The 18,593-nt window shown below is 47.3% G+C and overlaps 1 protein-coding gene across 7 annotated transcripts in view; it reads right to left on the minus strand.

The window, feature by feature from the left end:
* Window positions 1–18,593, minus strand: part of EVL (Enah/Vasp-like) — a 195,030-nt gene that overhangs the window by 96,542 nt on the left and 79,895 nt on the right. The window lies entirely within an intron of this gene.

Here is an 18,593-nt window from a genome sequence, read left to right on the forward strand (position 1 = left end):
CGGTTGGAGGGGATGGGAGTCGGAGGCACCGTTTTGCGGTGGTTCGGCTCCTACCTCTCCGACCGGAAGCAATGTGTGTTGACAGGGGGACAGAGGTCGTCCCTGAGGCCACTCACTTGTGGGGTGCCACAGGGGTCGGTCCTCTCGCCTCTCCTGTTCAACGCATATGTGAAGCCGCTGGGTGAGATCATCCGTGGTTTTGGGGTTGAGTACCATCTCTACGCTGATGATACTCAGCTGTATATTTCAACCCCAAACCACCCCAACGAGGCTGTCGAAGTGATGTCCCGGTGTTTGGAGGCCGTCGGGGTCTGGATGGGGGACAACAGACTCAAACTCAACCCCTCCAAGACCGAGTGGCTGTGGTTGCCGGCACCACGGTTCAGCCAGCTGACTCCATCGCTGGCCATAGGGGGCGAACAGTTGTCCCCTGTGGAGCGGGCGCGCAATTTGGGTGTCCTCCTTGATGCCCGGCTGTCAATGGAGGACCATGTGGCAGCCGTGGCAAGGGGGGCATTCCACCAGGTTCGCCTGGTGCGCCAATTGCGCCCCCTACTGGACCGGAGTGCCTTGCGCACGGTCACTCATGCGCTGGTGACGTCTCGCCTGGACTACTGCAACGCCCTCTACATGGGGCTTCCCTTGGGACGCGTCCGGAGACTGCAGCTAGTTCAGAACGCAGCCGCGCGGGTTATTATGGGAAGTACCCGTTACTCCCACGTAACACCTCTCCTGCGCGAGCTGCACTGGCTACCTGTAGCCTTTCGGGTGCGTTTCAAGGTATTGATCACCATCTTTAAAGCGCTCCATGGCGGAGGACCTAGTTATCTGCAGGATCGCATCCTACCACACACGTCCCTGCGACCTATCCGCTCACACAGGGAGGGCCTTCTCCTGGTGCCGTCCGCTAGGCAATGCCAGCGGGCGACACCTAGGAGTAGATCCTTCTCTGTGATGGGCCCAACCCTCTGGAATGACCTCCCCCCCGACATTAGAACCACTACTGACCTCCGCTCCTTCCGACAGAAACTGAAGACACACCTGTTCCGACTGGCTGGTTTGGCATAATTTACAACGTCTACCCCCCCCTGGCATATACTTTTTACTGGCTTTTAGAGGGATAGTGTATAAATTGTATGATATTTTAAATTTTATATTGTTTATTGATTAGCTGTACAGTTTTGGTCTATTTTATCCTCCTCCTATGCATACATGTATTTTATTTGGTGTTTTTTAATACGGACTGTACACCGCCCCGAGTCCCTTTCGGGAGAGGGGGCGGTATATAAGTGCTAATAATAAATAAATAAATCAAGATTCCAGGGCTTTTGGCCTTCTGCGACTGTGAATGAACAATCATAGCAACTTGGATATTGCATTAGGCAGTGTTACCCTAACAGTTTAACTCAGTGGGAGGCTGAAAATATACTCTCAGTAAATTGTTGATGTGGATAATGAATCCTAACCCCATACTGAGCAGCAATGAAACAATTTATAGACCATATGGAAGAAAATATTCTGCCAATTCGTATACAAAATGGAGTTTCAAAGTCCATTGCACTAGTATCAATGCCTTTTTCACTGTTTATTCTATTGTTCCATTACTTTTGGAACAGTTATGCTTGCACTTCATTTCTTCGTTTTTATTGTTGCAAGCTGCCTAGAGCAGTCCAAATAGGCAGCAAATAAATTTGACAAATAAATAAATGTAGTATAAATGCCATGTCACAGATACCATACTTATGTTGAAATGCATTTATCTTCTTCCAAAATATCTAAAATGTTTTATAAATATTTTTACAGACATACCCAAAAGAATTTGGAGCTCCAAGTGTCTGAGACATTTTACAGCATATATAAAATATTTCAACTGAGGAATAAAATAGGCTGAACATAGGAGTCGTAGAAGAAAAGAACCAGGCTGGTTACACAATTCACACAGAGATCACCCACAGTTAATAAACAAGAAACCCTTGGATCAGGAAGGAGGAAGGCTTCTCACATCTATTTATTCTCCAATTCACCTATTTAAAGGAGAGGCTGGGTAAATCTAGGAAGTCAATTTGTAGCATAAGCTAAATTAAGAGGTAACTAAGCAGTTTAAGATTTTGAGAAGAGCCAAAAAAGCAGCAAAACATATTCTGTAGATCTAGTGAATATAAACTAAAAGGATAAGGCATAACAATGAATCAACTGTGGCATACTCTTTGCAGTTTGCAAAATACTGTTAAAAATAAAACTAATAAAAATAAATAAAAATAAAAAATAAAACTAAAAAAGGATCTATCTTCTTGGTTAAAATGCTCATTTTCCTAAATTCACCTAATGTCAAGTGCAAAGGATCAATCTCACACATAAATTGCAGTTCAGAAGATTTATTGATCAAGCATATGCAATATGTAAGAATCATGTTAATTAATGATCAGCACTAAATTGGAGCTAGATAAAAGGTAATGGAATTCGGGGGGACTGGACTTGGAATGTTTGTGGACAAGGACATGTAATGATTCTAGGCTAAGTTCTCTCTTGACTCCGCCCCCAGGCTCTGCCTGCTCTTCTCTTACACCAGGGATGTCAAACTCGACGCCCACGGGCCAGGTCTTGCCCCCGGGGTGCTTAAATCTGGCCCATGGGGCTGGCCTGGAAATATCAAAGGATCAGCCTACAGTGCCTTTGGCAGCCAAAACCTTGCCCCATTTTGGTCGGCAGAGTGCTGTATGAAGCCATTCAGGCCGAAAACAGGGTACAGGAGGGTTGCGCACAGTCCCCTGTGCGCCATTTTGACTAGCAGAGTGCTGCAGGAGGCATCCATCCCATCCTGTCCAGCCCATGGAGAAGTACAATGCTGATCTGGCCTTCAAAGAAATCTAGTTTGATACCCTTTTCTTACACTTAATTACATTTCCGCAATCCAATAAGAACACACCAGCAAAGTACAACTAATGGTGTTTTTTTTTCTACCAAGCTGCCTAGAAATAGTTTCAAGAATTACTTTCACAGCTATCCTATGTTATTACATTAGCTGAGCTATCTCCAAAAACCAAACTCAGAGCTAAGCCCTAATAACTTTCCTGTGCACTCTCCTGCTTGAACTTCAAAAAAGGATATATAATTGATTTGTTATCATTTGATAACAATTTTTGCCTGCGCAAAATCAACTTCACCACTATAAAGAGAATCCAGATCAAGCTAAACCATCCAATGTTACAAAACCTGCTTGGATAGTTAATAGCTTAATAGATGAAAATACTGGCCTACCAGGCCTTTTTCAAATCCAACTGAGAAGCTACTTTTTTAAAAATCACACTTTTTTTGCAGCTAGATATCTTTCTGCTTTTTCTTCTTCTGATATTTCTATTTCCTTGCTTGCCCATTTCAGTTTTTTCTTTGGGAAGGTTCAGCATTTTCTAATACTCAAGCATTGAGCCTCACCAGGTAAATCTGCAGCAGAAAATATGTATTCTTGTGAAATGGAAATAATATGCATGAAAAACACCTTGCCTGGCACCAATTTTAATCAACCTGCTCATTTCCTGATAGTGAATGAAATTATCTTATTCCCAGTTAGGGAATAACATATAGATATTACTGTACTGAACAGTGGTGGGATTTAAAAAAATTACTATCGGTTCTGTGGGCGTGGCAGGGCTTGGTGGGCGTGGCAGGGGAAGGTTACTGCAAAATCCCCATTCCCTCCCAATCAGCTGGGACTTGGGAGGCAGAGAATAGATGGGGCAGGGCCAGTCAGAGGTGGTATTTACCGGTTTTCTGAACTACTCAAAATTTCTGCCACTGGTTCTCCAGGACTGGTCAGATTATATCAATTATATATCCTTTTTTGAAGTTGAAGCAGGAGTGCATAGGAAAGTTATTAGGGCTTAGCTCTGCTGAATTTCACCTCTGGTACTGAAACATTTTAATTCTGTAAAGCAGGGCAAATGTATTATGAAGGAATCCCTGAACTACTCATTTCTAACATCTGTTTCTGTTTTTAAAACAATAACATACTTTATTGGTAAGTATCAAATAAGATTATTTCTAAACAATACCTCATAGGTAGTGTAAATTTTAATTTAATTTAATTTCACCTTGATTTACAATTAATTAAATCCATTAATCTTATATTAATTCTTTTAATTTAGTAAGGATTTCAGCATAGATTTCAATCTGCTTTTCAACTGACGTTATTTCCTATTAGATTCTTGTACTTCAGCTTCAAATCCTTATATATTTTGATTTACACCAGCTTTAAGGCAAAAAGCACTTTTGTTTTTCTAAGGTATACATTTTGATACATACTCTGTTGCAGAGTAATCCTGTTTGAAAGGTTTACTATGTGTGTGCGTGTACATGTTTGCATACGTTTTAACATTTACTAATGAAACTAGATGAGGGAATAATCCTGCTGAGTTTCAACATCAGAACATTAAGAAATGATTTGGCAAAATGTATCCTTTTGATGTAGCTAATGGCCCAGGTTTATACCACGGAAAGCAGTAGCTGACCTACTGCTCTAATTAGGCTGGCAAACATTTTGACATTTATGCTGTGGAGAGTAGACAAGGTTTATCGCTTGAGGGAAGATTTTCAGTTCTTCTAACAATCACAGAATCTCTTGCATTGCATGCTGTGTGGCCTTTAAGCGTCCGACTGCTCAGTGAATGTGTCCTGAATTTACTGATTAAAAAAGAAGGCTTATTCTGCAGGACGAACACTATATAAGCAATATTATTTCAGCCATCTTGCACCTGATGTTAAATTTCCTCTTTATGTGTGTATGTGTGTTTGTGTGTGTGTGTGTGTGTTACAACCCCTGGTATGCCCAAATATGGGAGGGAACTCACTACTCCCCCTTTCTGTCTATCGGCTCACTGCAGGAGACCATCCAGGCAGAAAACCATATTTTTAATGTTGCCTTTTTATATTTGTGTTGTATTTGTGCTGATAAAAAAATAAAGGGATGGTCTCCTGCAGTGAGCTCTAGAAAGCACTCCTCCAGAAAGGGAGAGTAGTGAGTTTCCTCCCATATTTGGGCATACCAGGGGTTGTAACACAAATACATACCTATTTCCCTGGCACAGCTGATAAGGAGGAGAGCCTGTGGCTTAGTGGTAATACATTTGCCTAATATGTAATACAGCCCAGGTTCGAATCCCAGTAAGGGTGTGACTAGCTGATGAGAGCTAAATAGCTTGAAATAGATCTATACTAGTCTCCCTTTATTTATTTATCAGCACAAATACAACATATATATATATGTGGAACAGCTTGCCTCCAGAAGTTGTGAATGCCCCAACACTGGAAGTCTTTAAGAAGATGTTGGATAGCTATTTGTCTGAAACGGTATAGGGTTTCCTGCCTAGGCAGGGGGTTGGACTAGAAGACCTCCAAGGTCCCTTCCAACTCTACTATTGTATTGTATTGTATTGTATTGTATTGTATTGTGTGTGTGTGTGTGTGTGTGTGTGTGTGTGTATATATGTGTGTGTGTGTGTGTGTGTGTGTGTGTGTGTGTGTGTTGTATTTGTGCTGATAAAATAAAGGGAGACTAGTATAGATCCATTTCGAGCTATTTAGCTCTCATCAGCTAGCCATACCCTTACTGGGATTCGAACATGGGCTGTATTATACACTAGGCAAGAGTTTTAGCCATCCCAGTAATGTTCGAATCCCAGTAAGGGTATGGCTAGCTGATGAGAGCTAAATAGCTCGAAATGGATCTATACTAGTCTCCCTTTATTTTATCAGCACAAATACAACACAAATATAAAAAGGCAACATTAAAAATAAAAATATGGGTTTCTGCCTGGATGGTTTTCTGTGATGAGCCGAAAGGACAGAAAGAGGGAGGAGTGAGCTCCCTCCCATATTAGGTCATACCAGGGGTTGTAACACAAACACACACACACACACACACATATATATATATGTATGTATGTATGTATGTATGTATGTATTTATGTTACAACCCCTGGTATGACTAAATATGGGAGGAAGGTCACTACTCCCTCTTTCTGCTCCTCGGCTTATCACAAAGACCATGCAGGCAGAAAACCATATTTTTATTTTTACTGTTGCCTTTTTATACTTGTGTTGTAATTGTACTATATATATATATATATATGTATGTATGTATGTATGTATGTATGTATGTATGTATGTATGTATGTATGTATGTATGTATGTATGTATATATATATATATATATATATATATATATATATATATATATATATATATATATATATATATATATATTACATATATTGTAATATATATATATATATATATAAACAAACAAGGAAAAATAATTCTTCAGACCAGACCTGTACCTAGCTCTGTCTCGTTCTTCCCCATCTAGGATCCATTTAATCTTTTATTCATCCAAGCCTCTGTAACGGCACTCAGAACAATGATTAAAAACTGAGCTGTATATTCTAGATAGCTAATTTGCCCATTGTTAAAAATCTTGTATCTGCTCTTCTGCATTTAAAAAAAAATTTAAATTCTAAATTTGTTATTCCTATTTTTAATACTTATAACGGAATCGTTAATACTTTTCATATTTTGTAAACAGCAGGGATTTGCTTAGGTTATAACACAGCGATGGCGAACCTTTTTTGGCTCGCGTGCCATAAGGGGGGGAGCACAGGTGGGTCGTGTGTGGGCATGCCGCACCCATAATGCAATGCGCAAAATGTCCCCCCAGTGCGCATGTGCACATGAGGCGCTCCCCCCCATTTTTTGCATGTTTTTTTCGCCCTCCCCAGGCTCCAGAGGCTCTATAGCAGCTTGGGGAGGGCAAAAAGAGCCTCCCCCCCCCTGGAGGCCCTCCGAAGGCTTCAGGAGCTTCCCTGAAGCCTCCAGCGCGCAAAAAAACAGCTCTATGGGAAACTGGAAGTTCAGGAACGAACTTCCGGTTTGCTCGTGGGGTCGTTTTGTGCCCTCCGGAGGCTTCAGGGAAGCCTCCTGAAAGTCCCTAAAGCCTCCGGAGGGCCTCCAGGGGGAGGGCTGTTTTCTTTTTAAAATGGCTTTTAAAAAGGCTGAATTTAAAAAGGCTCCATGTGCCACCTGGCGTGTCATAGGTTCACCATCCCGGTTATAACAGATATAAATAAGTAAGTAGAATAAAGAAAAAAGTAGATAAAAAGAAAAAGGGGCAGGGGAAAAAAGCATATTTGAAAAACATTAATTCAGAATGATGGAAGTATCCTGTAATTGCCTAATTGGGAAGGCAGGACATCCATGTTTCAAGCATTTCCTTTAATGTTGCACTTTCATTTATTCTATGCTTGCTAGCTATTAAACAAGTCCACCTAAATTAAATATCGTTTCATAGCAATATTATTCATCATAAATAATTGTGTAAAGTATGTGCATATTTGGTCAAATCAGAATGAAAATATTTTTAATGACCAAGGTGCTTAAAAGTATTTAAGTGTTAATTATAAATTACATATGTGTCAGCATATAACCAATATTTACGTGTCATAAACAGGGCTTTGGATTTCTGCTAGTTTTCGTGTCAAATTTAGAGAAACTCTACCAAATTACTTCTTTCTGGGTGGACTCCTTTTTTGCCAGTACCACAAAATGTTGCTGAACCCTAAATTCTGTATCATTTTGAAGGAGTATATGAATCAATATTGGCTTCTGCTTAGATTATTGTATACTGTCAGAAATTAGTTATTTTCTAGCTGAGTAAATTTTAACAATACTGAATGGCATTACTGCAAATGTTATGTCACTGCTGCATCTCGCTTTTATTCTTGGCTTCAAAGCTAGGCACATTCTTCAAAACATAGAAGAAATTATTACATAGGAATAGCAGGCCACATAGATAAAGGAATCAAACTAGGGAGTTTTCCTGGCTCATAAATCCTTAAAGCATTCTGCCGAAAAACAACTTGGCAAAGGGGAGCTGCCACCCCCTACACAAGGCTATAGGAATAGTCCACAGATAAGGTAGACAGAGACAGGAACTTGACCAAAAGAACGCTTTAAAGATCATGTTGGTAACAAATCTTTGTCTCTGATTGGATAAACTTTGTTTCTAGTTGTCTAAAATGTATATAATACTCTGAGCCACTCTTGCAGGGTGTGGCTATTCCTTACATGCATTTGTTTGTATGTTTTGGACATAGTTTGGTCACCCAGCTTTTGCTATGGCCATAAATACAATACAATACAATACAATAGTAGAGTTGGAAGGGACCTTGGAGGTCTTCTAGTCCAACCCCCTGCCTAGGCAGAAAACCCTATACCGTTCCAGACAAATGGCTATCCAACATCTTCTTAAAGACTTCCAGTGTTGGGGCATTCACAACTTCTGGAGGCAAGCTGTTCCACTGATTAATTGTTCTAACTGTCAGGAAATTTCTCCTCAGTTCTAAGTTGCTTCTCTCCTTGATTAGTTTCCACCCATTGCTTCTTGTTCTGTCCTCAGGTGCCTTGGAGAATAGCTTGACTCCCTCTTCTTTGTGGCAACCCCTGAGATATTGGAACACTGCTACCATGTCTCCCCTAGCCCTTCTTTCTCTTAAGCTAGACATACCCAGTTCCTGCAACCGTTCTTCATATGTTTTAGTCTCCAGTCCCCTAATCATCTTTGTTGCTCTTCTCTGCACTCTTTCTCGAGTCTCCACATCTTTTTTACATCGTGGTGACCAGAACTGAATGCAGTATAATTCTGAATGCAGAATATATACTGAATGCAGTATAATGCAGTATAATAATCTATATACTGAATGCAGTATAATGCAATATAATAAAAGCTGATATTTTTACAATCCTTGTCTCGAGTCTCACTTTCTTTGGCATTTCAGTGGCTCGGGGAAACTGCTGGAACCTTACAATTTGCTTTATTTAAACTATACCTGAAACTAAGTCTAAGCAAGTTCTATGTAGCATTAACTTCAAAATTCTCCGTTTAAGAACACAGCACTATCTCATTTATCCTTCTTTTACTAATAATAATAATAATAATAATTTGGATTTATTAGCCGCTCCCTTTCCAAGTAGGACTCGGGGCGGTGTACAATGGAGCATAAAACATAGAAGATATATAACAGCACATAAACGTACATAAATACAAAACACACATACACGGAGGAGGTAACAAATTTCATCATTTAGACAGTTAAAAATCAGCATTAAAATACCCCAATTGTAAAAACCCAATATGCAATTAAGAATTAATATTTAAAGACAATTTAAAAAACAGTTAGGAGGAATAAGAGAAATTACGATTGAGCCAGGCCAGATAATTGAAAGAGGTGGGTCTTCAGCTGTACACGGAAGGAGCGGAGATCGGAAGTAATCCTGATGTCACGGGGGAGGTCATTCCACAGGGCTGGGCCCATCACAGAGAAGGCTCTGCTCCTGGGTGTCGCCCCCCGGCACTGTTTGGCGGACAGCACCCGGAGAAGTCCCTCTCTGTGTGAGCGAATTGGTCGTAGGGATGTGTGGGGCAGGATGCGATCCTGCATATAACTAGGCCCTGTGCCATGAAGCGCTTTAAAGATCATAATCAAAACCTTGAAACGCACTCGGTAGACCACAGGAAGCCAGTGCAGCTCGCGCAGGAGAGGTGTTACAGGGGAGTATCTAGTCCTCCCCATAATCACCCGCGCGGCCGCGTTCTGGACCAACTGTAGTCTCCGAGTGCATCTCAAGGGAAGCCCCATGTAGAGAGCATTGCAGTAATCCAGGCGAGACGTCACTAGCGCATGGGTGACTGTGCGTAGGGCATCCCGGTCCAATAAGGGGCGCAATTGGCGCATCAGGCGAACCTGATGGAACGCCCCCCTTGCCACGGCTGTTACATGATCATCCATGGACAGCCGGGCATCCAGGAGGACGCCCAAATTGCGCACCTGTTCCATGGGGGCTAGTTGGACGCCCCCGATGGCCAGAGATGGAAGCACCTGGTTGAACCGGGAGGCCGGAAGCCACAGCCACTCTGTCTTGGAAGGGTTGAGTTTTAGTCGGTTGCCATCCATCCAGACCCGTACGGCCTCCAGACACCGGGACATCATTTCGACGGCCTCATTGGGGTGGTTCGGGGTGGAAATGTATAGCTGAGTATCATCAGCATACAGATGATATCCCACCCCAAAACCACGGATGATCTCGCCCAGCGGTTTCATATATGTGTTGAACAGGAGAGGCGAGAGCACCGATCCCTGTGGCACTCCACATGTGAGTGGCCTCCGGGTCGAACTCTGCTCCCCTGCCAACACACGTTGCGTCCGATCAGAGAGGTAGGAGCCAAACCACCGTAAAACGGTGCCCCTGACTCCTAGCCCCTCTAGCCGGTGCAACAGGATACCATGGTCGATGGTATCGAACGCCGCCGAGAGATCTAATAGGACCAGGATAGAGGAACAACCCCTATCTCTGGCCCTCCAGAGATCATCGACCAATGCGACCAAGGCCGTCTCCGTGCTGTGCCCGGGTCGGAAGCCGGACTGGCGCGGGTCTAGATAATCATTTTCCTCCAGGTGACGTGGGAACTGCTGTACCACCACACTCTCTACAACCTTCGCTAAAAAAGGAAGGTTGGAGACTGGACGACAATTGACTAGGTCCGTTGGGTCCAGGGAAGGCTTCTTGAGCAGGAGCCTCACCACCGCCTCTTTCAAGGCGGCCGGTAGAGACCCCTCACCCAGCGAGGCGTTCACCAGGCCAAGGAGCCAGTCGCGCGTAACCTCCCAGGATGCCAGTACAAGCCAGGAGGGACACGGGTCCAATAAACATGTGGTGGGTCGCAGACGTCCACGCAACCTGTCCAAATCCTCGATGGCAACCGAGTCAAACTCCTCCCAAAGCGGTCCCTCAAGACTCGCCACGGGCGTCTCTACTGAACCACTGAAAGGGGCCCATCCCATCCGGATTTGAGCGACTTTGTCCTGTAGATATTTCCCAAACTCCTCTGCTCTGCCCTGTAGTGGGGCTTCCCGTGGTCTCTCAAACAAGAGAGAGCGGGTCACCCGAAACAGGGCGGCAGGGCGGTTATCTGCAGACGCAATAAGAGCGGCACAATGTTGATGTTTGGCCGCTCTTAATGCCACAAGGTACGTCTTCAAATAGGCTCGTGCCTGTGCTCGGTCAAATTCGGAACGGGAGGATCTCCAACGACTCTCTAGGCGTCTCTTGTGGCGTTTCATCACCCTTAGCTCCTCGGTAAACCAAGGTGCCAGGGTGGTTCGTCGCCGCAGGAGAGGCCGCAAAGGCGCCACCCGGTCTAGGGCCCCGGTAGTCGCACTATTCCATGCGTCTACCAGGTCCTCCACTCGGGGGCGGGTCAGGTCCACAGGAGGTGGCCCAAGTTCCGTCTGGAACCTATCCGGTTCCATCAGGCGCTTGGGGCGGAACCATCTAATACCTTCCAGTTCCGCCTCCTCGCGGCGGGGGGTAGCACCAGGGAAGTCCAGCCGGAGAAGTGAGTGATCCGACCATGACAGGGGAAAGAACGTTGGTCTTACCTGAACGTTTTTTTCTGGAGTAGTGGAGGGAGGGGTCACAGCAGGGTTAACACAGCCTGATTGGTCCATTTGACTGAGAGAAAACTTCTTAACCTTCGCCTTCTCCCGTTGGTTCCCAGTTTCCGCGATGTCACGGCCAGCAACTGCAAGTCAAACACAAACAAGAACAAGCCCCCCCGGGGCCTCCCGATTCTACACCTCCCGGACCCTGTCTAACTAACTAACTAGGGCGGGAAATGTGACCCCTCCCTCCACTACTCCAGAAAAAAACGTTCAGGTAAGACCAACGTTCTTTTTCCAGTAGAGTGGAGGGAGGGGTCACAGCAGGGACATACCCACGCTACGTCCCCGGGCGGGCCAACTGGGTCCCAGGTGAAGAATCGGCCACCACCCTCTGAAGGACCCTCCGGCCAAAGGATGCCTCAGCCGAGGCATAAGTATCCAAACGATAGTGCCTAATAAAAGGCGTGGGGGAAGCCCAGGCCGCCGCCCTACAAATATCCTCGAAAGGTGCCCTGGTGGCCCAAGCCGCCGAAGTAGCCGCACTGCGGGTGGAGTGCGCAGTGATCCCCGATGGGGGAGTCTTCCCAGAAGCCCCGTAAGCCTCAACTATGGCCAACCTAATCCATCGTCCGATGGTGGAAGAAGACACCTTACATCCTAACGAGCCTGGACGAAAGGAAACAAATAACGCTTCCGTCCTCCTAATGCCCTCAGTTCGCTTTAGGTAAATGCGAACAGCCCGGCGAACGTCCAGCTTATGCCACACCAACTCCCGCTCTCTCGAGGGATTGGGACAAAAATTCGGGAGCACGACCTCCTGGGCCCTGTGAAGCTGTGAATTCACCTTCGGAATGAACGAAGGATCCAAGCGAAGGACCACCCTGTCCTGGTGTATTACACACAGGTCACTGCGCGAAGAAAGGGCCCCCAACTCTGAAATGCGCCTGGCCGATGTAATGGCCACTAAAAACACCACCTTAAGGGTAAGGAGACGCATGTGTACCGTCCTAAGTGGTTCGAACGGGGAGCTCGTCAGAGCCTGGAGAACCAGGGTCAGATCCCAGGTTGGAAACCTATGAACCGGAGGCGGACGGATGTTAGCCGCCCCCTTCAGAAAACGCTTAATCAGTGGAGACCGGGAAAGGACGGGGGAACCCTCCCCCCCCAGAATGGTGGCCAAAGCCGCCACTTGACGCCGGAGCGTATTATGCGACAAGCCATCCTCCAACCCCTTCTGGAGGAACTCCAACACGTTTGGGACGGTAGCCCTAGAAGGATCCAACCCCAAAGGAATGCACCACTTCGCAAACGCTTTCCATGTGGCATTGTAAATTCTAACCGTGGACGGCCTCCTAGACGCCTCTAAGGTGGCTATGACTCCTGACGAAAGTCTCTGCCCCCTCAGGATCCTCCGTTCAAGAGCCAGGCGGTCAGATGAAGCCACTGAGGCCCTGGGTGACGTAAAGCCCCCTGACTCAGAACGACCTCCCCCGGGGGAATCCTCCAGGGGTCTGCTACCGACAGCTGGACCAGGTCCGCGAACCAGGGTCTCCTCGGCCAGTATGGTGCTAACAGAATAACGAGAGCCCTCTCTGTGACTATCTTCCCTATCGTACGGGGAACGAGGGGAAGGGGAGGAAAGGCATAAAGGAGACCCGGGGGCCATCGGCTCCTGAGAGCATCCGCTCCTTCCGCCGACGGAGACTGGAACCGGGTAAAGAACCGGGGCAGCTGAGCGTTGTCGGGGGAGGCGAACAGATCCACCCGAGGTGTGCCGAACCTGCTGCATATCTTCCGAAACAACTCCGGGCCCAGTTGCCACTCGCCATCGTCTAGGGTTGTGCGACTCAGCCAATCCGCCTGAAGATTGGACACTCCTGAGATGTGCTCCGCCACTATGGAGGCCAAGTGTCTCTCCGCCCACAAACCCAACGACTGCGCCTCTCGCCAGAGAGAACGTGAGTGGGTGCCCCCCTGGCGATTGACATGGGCCTTCGTCGCCACATTGTCCGTAAGCAGGAGGACATGGCGCCCCCGCAGGTGATGACGAAAAGTCCTTAGGGCAAGCCGCGCGGCTTTTAGCTCCAGCCAATTGATGTTGTGGCGGAGATCCGAGGCAGACCAACCTCCCTGGGTCATGTCGGAGTCCATCACGGCCCCCCAGCCGAAGAGGCTGGCATCTGTCGTCACTGTGACTCTCTCGGGCTCCCAAAAACAAGCCCCCTGTTGCAGCGCTGGGGACAACCACCACCGAAACGAGAGTCTCACCTCCACCGGTAGAGGAACTGGACGCAAGGAGTTGCTCATCATTCTTCTCTGGACCGGGATCAAGGCCCACTGGAGAGGTCGCAGGTGGAGCCGGGCCCAGGGCACTATCCCTATGCAAGAGACCATCTTCCCCAGAAGTTGAGACAAGGTCAGGATGGAAACAGACCGTCTTTTTTGTACAGAGGAGACCAGCTGGCGAAGGCTGGACAAGCGCTCTGGAGACAGACGGACCCTCCCTGACTCGGAGTCTATCACTGTCCCTAGGTGTAGAATCTGCCTGGATGGGGACAGGTGGCTCTTGGGAAAGTTCACTGAAAACCCCAACGCCTGAAGCCAACGGATCGTCAGCCGAAGATCCGACTTGGTCCCTGGGGAGGGACCCTGCCTGAACGAGGACGTCGTCCAAGTAGCACTGAAGTCTCACCGGAATGGAACGCAGGTAAGCCGCCAGTGCTGCCAGGACCTTGGTGAACGTCCGCGGAGCTGAGGCCAGACCAAACGGGAGAGCCCGGTACTGGTAATGCCTGCCCCGGTGAGAGAACCTGAGATAACGCCGGTGAGACTGAAGGATGGGGACGTGGAGGTAGGCCTCCGTCAAATCTACTGAGGCCATGTAATCCCCCTTCCGAATGCCCTGCAGAATGGATTTCAGGGACGCCATCTTGAACCGCCTGTATACTAGGTAGCGGTTTAGGCGTTTCAGGTTGAGGATTGCCCTCCAACCCCCCGAGGATTTTGGAACTACGAACAGATGGGAGTAGTAGCCCAGACCCCTCTCCGGCTCCGGAACGACCTCCGCTGCCCTGATTTCTAGAAGATGGGCGACCGCGAGGTCCATGAGACGACGCCGCTTCGGGTCCCGAGCCGGGGGAAAAACTTTGAAAAAACTTGGGGGTTTGGAGAGGAATTCTAACCTTAGGCCGTGGCGAACGGTCGCCCTGACCCAACCGTCTGACGTGATCCGATCCCACTCGTCCGCATACAGTGCCAGGCGGCCTCCGATGGGATGACTCGGGTTCGAGTCATTTCCCTCTGCGGAAGGGGCGGCCGCCCCCCCCACGAAAGGGCCGCTTGGACTGCGGTTGATATCTAGAACGGTCCTGAAAACTCTGTCTATGAAAAGACCTGTCCTGCCTGTATGGTTGGTATCGCTGGTCCTGATCCCTGTCATAAGACTTGAACTGGGGCCTGCGATAGGGATGACTACGGGACTCCGCCTTCTTGGTGGATGTAGGCATAACTTTCTTTTTATCTTTGTTTTCCACCAAAATCGGGTCTAAGGAAGCCCCGAACAAATTTGGACCCTCAAAAGGGGCAGCTACTAGGTCCCACTTGGCTTTATAGTCCATCTGCCAGTTCCTGAGCCACAAAAGTCTACGAGAGGCCACAGAGGTGGCCAAAGCACTTGAACCAAATCTAACTGCGTCTAGGGTCGCATCAGCCGAATACTGACACGCTGCCATTATTTTAGCCAAATCCTGGTGTGCGCGCTCCTCCTGGATCGGAATGCGCTCCTGGAGCCGGCGGAGCCACATGACCGTAGTACGGTTAAAGTACGAGGCAGCAGCCGCTGCCCGCACCGCCCATGCTGAGGCTTTAAAATTTTTACGTAAAGTGAGCTCCGCCCTCTTGTCCTCTGCCTTAAGTTTGTCAGCCGCGTCCCCCGAAACTACTGGAGAAGAGGAGACTAAAGCTGCTATGGGCTGATCTATAACTGGAAGCTGAATAGCCTGCACAAAAGACTTTTCCATGTTGTAGGCGCGACGGTCGTTGCTGCCAGGTGGGGAAAAGTTAGAAGGACGGGCCCATTGGCTAGTAGCTACCTCTAAGAAGAGAGGAGGGGCAGGAATCTCCTCCTTATTGGTGGCCGTCGCTGAGAACATGACCATGTCCGGATCCGTGGGCGGTGGGACCGTGGGGTCCCCCGTGCCCACCTTTGTGGTCCTCCTAGCCTTCTTAAGCAATGGTTTGAACATGGCCTGGAGGAAAAGATTGGAAGAGCGAGGCGGCTCGGGAGCCGCATCCTCCTCCTCAGAGAACCCCCAATCGTCCCTCCGTGCCTCCCCCCTAGAGGAGACCTCACTCATGAGGGAAGGCGAAGAAGCCCTAGATCTGGACCTACTAAAGGGAGTAACTCGACTGTGGTGGTAAGGTCTGTCCCTTTGGGAAATGCCCCTAGAAATGGCTGCAGAAATAAGCCTTTTGAGATTCTCAGGGAGGTTTTCGAGATCCTCCTCATCTCCTTCTGAATCATAGTCTGGTGCCACATAGGCCCTGCTGGATCTCCTACCCCTAACTGGACCTGCAGAGGTACCTTCCAATGGATCCCCCCTATCTTCTTCCCTAATCCCCGGGAAAGCAGAAGGAGAGCGAGGCGCCCCCCGCTCCTGACTCCTAACAGATCTGCATTGGGAAGCAGAGGAAGAGGAAGAGGAAGGGCTGAACCCCGTAGCCACCGGTGGGGGAGGGCATGAAGCCGCCACGTGTGGGGATCTGGATCTGGGCCTAGGATCCCTGGCCTGTCTCTTCTCAGCCCTTTCAATGACCTTCTCGATGGCCCTGGATCGCCTGAGCTCATCCCTTTGCAGAGCTCTCGAAGGTCTGTCCTCAGCTGAAGGCCTAGAAACCCGAGGCCTAACTGGGGGAGTGGGCTCAACCTGATCTTCGCCTGCCTGAGCTGGCGCGGCCTGCTGGGACTCAGTTCTATCTGCCATCCCCACTCACGTGCTCCAAAACGAGGTTTTTGGTAGGAATTGCCCTTCAGCTGGTGAGAATCGCCTGCTCCGGGCCTCCGGTAAAGTTGCAAACAGCACAGCCACGTTTTTCACAGCCTCTCCGTGTTGCAAGCCCCAAACACGTGACTCAAAATGGCCGCCGGCTTCTTTTGGGCGGTGCTTTCAAAAGCGCGCCTAAAAATGGCCGCTCACCTCGCCCTTATTGCCAATGCCTGCAGCTGCAAGCTCGCTTTCCCAAAACACTCTCTAAATCACCGCTGAGCTCCTAAGCCCCTAGGAGCCTTCCAAACCAAGAAAAAACGATTCCGCGCTGCTGCCGTGGGCTGTAACCGGCCCGGGAAGCTAGCGGTTCAAATTAGAAGCCGAAAAGCCGCTTTCGCGCCGAAAAGCCCCAGCGCGCTGCGAGCCTCACCGGAAAGTTTTAAGAAGACAAATTAAAGCACGTAGGATCGCCCGGCACACCCGAGACCCCAGGCACCAGTCCGGAGCGATCCCTTAAGAGAGGGGGAGGAAGCGCCCCCCCCCACTGACTATCTCAGCCTCCTGAGGGCAGTCGAACAACAGCCCTGCAAGGCGGACCATTATAAAAAAAATTTTTAAAATAAAAAACTCCAAATTCAAGGTGCCAACAACACTAACACTGACTAATAAAACCCACTAAAACTCTACTACTAGGAACCAAACCTGTGTCTTGGACCTTGACTGAGAGGAAACTGGGAACCAACGGGAGAAGGCGAAGGTTAAGAAGTTTTCTCTCAGTCAAATGGACCAATCAGGCTGTGTTAACCCTGCTGTGACCCCTCCCTCCACTCTACTGGAAAATAATGTCTAGATCCCCTATTCCCAGATCACTCGTCCACTGGCCAGAGACGAAAACAAGGTCCAGGGTGTGGCCTCCCTCGTGAGTACTACCCTTCTTCTGCCCTCCTTATTCCTTCAGATGTCAGATATTTGTCTCATTCAACCTGACCACAAAGCTCTCACATTGGTCTCCCATGAAGATTTAATCCCAGCCCCGCACGATCACATTTGCGAACTGGTAGGGAAAGTAAGTGAATACCATCCCTGGTTAGAATGCGGTACTGCAGGCTAACTCTGCCCATTTGCACATGGAGCAGTATATAAATCTATTGTTATTGCTATAAAACAACGGATCAACATAGAATTAACCCTCGAAAGCACAGCACAGATCTCTACTACGTTTTAAAGGCGTACCAATTTTTTATTTATTTATTTACATCAAATTTAGAGGCAGCTCCATTTCACTCACAAAGTAACTCTGGGTGGTGAAAAGGTTTTAATGACTTTGAGGAAGGCCAGCAATAATGATGCCAGGAATGTCTCTGGGTGTAAGTGTTTCCAAAATTAAAATTATTAATTCATAGTTTCACTAAAAGTAAATTTACTGAGCACTGAAGAGTAAACTGCTGTGATTCTTTCAACATTCTTGTAACACCATGGAAGTATGCTTTCAGTACCAATATACAGTATGTAATTAAAACTCCAATGTTTGCATACAAATGACACAAAGTTTAAAATTCTAAAAGTATTTCCCATGTTCAACAGATAGGCAGCCAGGCCAGTTTTAATACTGTGTTAAAAGATTTTTTTTAAAAACCAAGATGGAGATGAACGTTACTGCAATTCTTTAGTAGCAATTCAGTATACATACTTTTTAATGTACAAATAGAATAGAAAAATATATTTAAATTGCAATGCCATACCCAATTTTTTGGGGAATAAATTCTACATTACTGCTAGAGTTTATTTCTGAGGTGCACAGAGAGACAACTACCATATTTTTTGGACTATAAGACACACTGGAGTATAAGATGCATCATGATTTTGAACACGTAAATTTTTTTAAAAACGTTTTTGCACTCTGCAGGCCTCCCAAACACCTTGTTTTTTGCAAAAAAAAAAAGACATGCAGAGCTTTGGAAGGCTTGTAGAGTGCTCCTAGGGGATTGGGAGGGGCAAAAATGAGCAAAAAAACGGCCCATTTTTGGGCGGGGGAAGGGCATGCAGAGCTTTGGGAAGCTTGTAGAGTGCTCCTGGGAGTGGGGGGAAACGACCTGTTTTTTTGCAAAAAAAAGAGGGG

This window comes from Natrix helvetica (genome assembly GCF_964273705.1).
Source record: "Natrix helvetica genome assembly, chromosome: 1".
In the NCBI taxonomy this organism is placed as follows: domain Eukaryota; kingdom Metazoa; phylum Chordata; class Lepidosauria; order Squamata; family Natricidae; genus Natrix; species Natrix helvetica.